Here is a 5287-nt window from a genome sequence, read left to right as displayed (position 1 = left end):
CTCAGGTGAGCTAGAACGAAAGGCAGTTTTTAAAGTTTAGAAAGATGCAAACATTCTCCAAAGCTATCGGCCGGGAACAGTTTGGTATAAAATCCCCATCCTCCCTGCCCATGTTTATAGTAAACTTGATGGTATCATATAAATTGAAACAGATTTCATAAAGATATTTAAAAAATATATTGTTTCGATTAAAATTGTAATTTTGAATATGTTTTTCAAAGAGAAGGTTCTTTCGGTTTGTGAATTTCTCTTTAAAGCGTCATGGATAAAGTTTCATGGAGATGGACTCACTGTCGGTGTATGATCCAGATAATAAGTGTCATTAATGGACAATATATATATGGCTGATGGCAGAATTTTGCATGGAATACCATCTCCGAGGGCACTGTTTTTTTTCCAGATCCCCCGCTCCAATTTGTGTGTATGCTGTAATAATTTGTGTGTATGTTTTTGTGTGTATGTTGCCATATATGTGTATGATCGGCGCATAATTTGTTATTTAATATTATTTGAATTATTTGCAATAAACGGCCATGACAAGCTCTCCAACCAATCAATATTGTTTTCTCATAAATATCCAAAAAAATATACCATACTGGATTTTCTGTGTACAAATGTTAGAAACTGTGAAAATACGTATGTATTAAGCGTATAAAAAATAATAATAATTGTTCTTCGTTTATATATAAACCCGAGTTTTCCCCCCGTTGATAAGAATTTAATAACCAGATTAATTTGCTTTGCGTGAAAAGTATTGTTTTATTTTACACATTGTATTAAAAGATTCATGTGTCAATTACTTACGTGGAATGCTGCGTTTAAATACAATTCTTAATGAAAGTGTTTTTTCTTTCAATTATTGACGTGTCAGGATGGCCGAGCGGTCTAAGGCGCTGCGTTCAGGTCGCAGTCGGGTTCTCCCGGCGTGGGTTCGAATCCCACTTCTGACAGTACTTTTTTCATGTAAAAAGAATTAATGATATGATACATGTACGGTGGAAAAATGCAAGTGACATCATCCATAATTATTTATATCTTTTATTAATATATATATAGCATTATATAATTGAAGATTCATCTTGAGTCAAAAATAAATCAGTGATTTTTTAAAGAGCAAAACTTTGCAAATAAGAATATGAAGTTCATATTCTTATTTGCAAAGTTTTGCTCTTTAAAAAATCACTAAACGCTTCCTGATATTGAGCTGATTTTTGGTATGTGACTTTACCTTGATGAGTTATAGATCAAGTTTGCATTTCATTCCGCTTCATTGATTTTTGACGGAATTATGGCATTTTCAATTTTTAGCGGGAACCAGATTACACTTGCCGGGAGGGGACTAGTATTGCTAATGCAATACTCTCAGAATGCTTGTTTTATTTATCGTGAGGAATGTTTGTATAAAGTGTTGAAAAGTAATACGTTTTGATTTTACTAACTTTCGAAAGATTTTGTGATGTTTTCTTAAAGTTCTTTAGAGTTTTTGAGAATCCACATTTGATTTACACCACTTTTAGAATATGTTGTAGCACGGTTTCTCCTTTATAGCAGTTGCCAGTATTTTTGTAAGGAGTAAAGATAGGGGCTTGGAAGAGTTGTTGCTTGACCCGGCAATGTATCTTTGTTTGTAAAGATTTTATTATTTGAAGTTTAGGAATCCTGTATATATAGATCTAAATCACCTTTGTTGACTGGAATGTTAGAAGTATTAACACGGAAATTTGATTTTGAAGTATTCTATCCTTAGAAATTGAATTGTGAGTATAAGTAGGATTTCTAGATGTAGAATTTAAACCAAGTTATTCTAAAATACAGTTACAATAATGAGCCTTACATACAAAGACGATATTGTTAAAAGCCTTAATCATCTGCTGGAACCATGATAACATACTGTTCATGTAGTCTAATTCTTTTATCACCTCCGATTTAGTAAAACCGGAAAGATATATGGTTCGCACATTGCCTTTTAACTTTCTAACATGATTAATATATTACTAAAACAATTATCCATTCTGACAAAGTGTTCAGGTCTTCCTCTTCATATTTCTCCCAATGTCTGGCATAATCTTCGACAGAATTCATAATGGGAATGAAGTTCCGCCACCAAAATGAAAGATATGGGCTACCCTGTATAGAGGACCCCTGAAAATGATTGCTCTTAGGTCGTCATTTTCAACTACAATGTGTATTAACATCACCAGTTATAACGTGCACTGTATAACTACAGTGGGACAATAGTTGAAAGAAGAGGATAACTTTGGAGGATTTTGTTTTAGATATTCTATATCTAAGCACTTCAAGGTCTGTTTATAAGTAAACAGGTTTTGAGTAATAAACGGTGTAATGAATTTTATTTAATGAATTACAGCTCCATTAATAATAAGAATGATCGAAGGGTTAATATTTTAGGGCGATTGACTTATATTGGTGAAAATTGGCAAGAGTTGGCTGTACAAATGCACGAGCTTGCGAGTGCATTGTACAGCCAACGAGCTAAAACATTTCCCATTGATTTATGCTTATTATTTCAATTAAATAACCCAAAATTAATGAGAATTTTTCAGTATCGGTACTCAAATTAAAACTTTCCAATATTACCGTCTTTCTTGTTAGAGAACCTATTTACCAATATTCTTGATAGAGGACCCAACATATCCTCGAGAACCATCGTTAATGAAACAGTTTGAAGACAGGGCGACCTTATCGCAAAATTAACATACTTAAAATACCGATTGAGTAGAACTTGCATGACTTCAGTACGGAAAACTCGTTTGGACGGCTAAAACACTCGATGTAGATACCTTTTTAAAAAGACCGGACGAGGGCATAGATTTCGCCTGCGTTGTTATTGTAGCGTATGTTATCCTGCATAGTAATTTTTAATTGAACCGATAGGTTTTCATGCCTGATTGTGAAGGTTATAATGACCAGATGAGGAGGAAGCGGGAGAATCCCAATGTGTTAAAACGAAACAAATGTATTCTACAAGAAATACATTAGAAACGAATATACCCTACATGTGGCATTATTGAAAAGGGCTTAGGCCATTCTAAGTTTTTTCTATGTTTAGCGTCCACCCATCTTTCAAATACCTACCTACCTATTCGCAAAAACACACAAACCAAAAAGTAAAACACAAGTCTTTATAGTCATAAAAATGATGTCATACAAAGGATTTGATTCCATTAATCTATTTTTCTATATCTATTCTTACTATAGAAATATCTATTCTTCAGCAAAATCAAGGTATTAAATGCTTACAATATTCCAAATATGACATTTTGTAGACAAATACTTAGATTAATTGACAGAATTCAGTGATTTCGCCCAGAATTAACAATTTCAGGACTCCTGATTTTGTTTGTTTTTTCTGATATGGGGTGTCAAAAACCAAGGCGCACGCGGACGCAAAACATAGAAAAAACTTGGAATGGCCTTAAATTAAGGATACATAACACAAACAAAAATTTGATGCCTCGATTGATATATATTTTGTGACTGGTTTTTAATAGAAATGACATAAATAATAAATCTCTATAAAGAAATTGTAAGTTTTTTTTAGTGCTTAAATATGCGACTTCGTTTTGTTTTCTACATAATTCTATACAAAATTTTGCATATATTTTAACCATTGCGATAAAATTTTACAAAGTTCTCCCTTTTTACCTGGTAAACCTTATTCAGGTTACTTATTTGAATATAAATCTATGAGAAATGTTGCTGATTTCTGAAAAAAAGTTTGTGTTATTTATCCTTTATAATTTAAATGGCTGTAAACGATAGGAAAAAATGGGTAACCTACGAGATCTGAAAAACTTGAATCCCCTTAACGATGAATGCTCTGTGCCAGTTTTGGTTGATATTGGCCAAGTGGTTCTTGAGAAAAGGATGAAATAGTGAAACGTTACAACAACAACGATGACAAAGAACGGACAAATTTTGATCCGAAAGGCTCATTTGAACCTTCGACTTAGGTGAGCTAAAAGGAAAACATTTTTTAAAGTTTAGAAAACATGCATACATTACGTTCTTCTTTGATAGATACCCGAGTTTTCCCCCGTTGATAAGAATTTAATAACCAGACTGTTTTGCTTTGCATTAGTAATCTTTTAATTTACAAATTGTATTAAAAGATTTATGTGTCAATAACAGAAGTTAAATGAACGAGTTATAATTATATACAATTCTTAATGCAAGTGTTTTGTCTGTGAATTATTTCAGGATACGATATACATATATAGGGTCAGGATGGCCGAGCGGTCTAAGGCGCTGCGTTCAGGTCGCAGTCGGGTTCTCCCGGCGTGGGTTCGAATCCCACTTCTGACAATATTTTTTTCTGGAAAAAGAATTTATGATAAATGTATGGTGGCAAAATGCAAGTGACACTGTCCAATATGGTTAATATTTTTGGCAGTATATGATTGAAGATTCATGTCGAGTCAAAAATGAATCAATGCAGTGATTTTTTACAGAGCAAAACTTTGCAAATAAGAAGAACATGAATTTCAGGTCATTGCCTGTATGATTCAATGCAGTAAAAATAAAAGTTTAATATCTGGACAGAAGTACATGTATGTTTATTTCTGGTGTGAAAACTGAGAATGTGGGATTCAAAAGGAGGAGCCGGAAGTTGATGATTGGTATCGAGCTTGTTTATCAATGTATGACGATACTTCTTGACATTGTGACTGATTCCTTATATAAAATTCTATATGACCTGGATTCTTTTACTTTATTCATTTAAAAATATCATGATATTTCAAGAAACGGTTCCCTATAAAAGATGAGCGATTTTTATAAAAAAAAAAAAAAATTCAAAAGGTCAAGGGTAACATTGGACATAGGAAGATATTGACCACTCAATGTCTTAAGAACCTATTGCTTGACATAGATCAAACTTTGTACATTGGTTCCTCAGATGAACCTTGTTTATTTCACGATCACAAGGTCAAAGGTCAAACAACAAAGACACAAGACATAGAAATATATTATTAACTCAGTATCTAAATTACCCCTAATGATATCGAGTACTGATACAGATCAAATATATAAAGTTTGTTTGCCTTCGATTGGTAGATTTAAGATTACCAATTGTTTTCACTATGATTACAAACATTCTGAAATTAAAGTGGTTTCCTATTTAATATTTCCATTTTGGATCAATCCTGCTCGATTCAATTCCAGTCGGTCCTGAATTCCGCGGTGGATGTGGTGCAGAAGGATGTGGTCCAATAATACTCATAACCACACTCCTCATTTGATACTGATGTTGTTCTGCGCGATTCTG

General features: G+C 33.1%; 2 non-coding genes across 2 annotated transcripts; both read left to right on the top strand.

The window, feature by feature from the left end:
* The first annotated feature begins 866 nt into the window (after positions 1 to 866).
* Trnal-cag (transfer RNA leucine (anticodon CAG)) lies at positions 867 to 950 on the top strand. The gene has a single exon. It is a non-coding gene; the product is annotated as a tRNA-Leu (tRNA).
* A 3292-nt stretch (positions 951 to 4242) lies between these two features.
* On the top strand, positions 4243 to 4326 carry Trnal-cag (transfer RNA leucine (anticodon CAG)). Its single transcript has one exon. It is a non-coding gene; the product is annotated as a tRNA-Leu (tRNA).
* The last annotated feature ends 961 nt before the right edge of the window (positions 4327 to 5287 follow it).

This window comes from Saccostrea echinata, unplaced genomic scaffold, assembly GCF_033153115.1.
Source record: "Saccostrea echinata isolate AGI-Se365-2 ecotype Australia unplaced genomic scaffold, CSIRO_AGI_Sech_v1 ptg000054l, whole genome shotgun sequence".
Classification (NCBI taxonomy): domain Eukaryota; kingdom Metazoa; phylum Mollusca; class Bivalvia; order Ostreida; family Ostreidae; genus Saccostrea; species Saccostrea echinata.
Note: the sequence above shows the minus strand (reverse complement) of the source record. Positions and strands in the feature narration are given on the sequence as shown.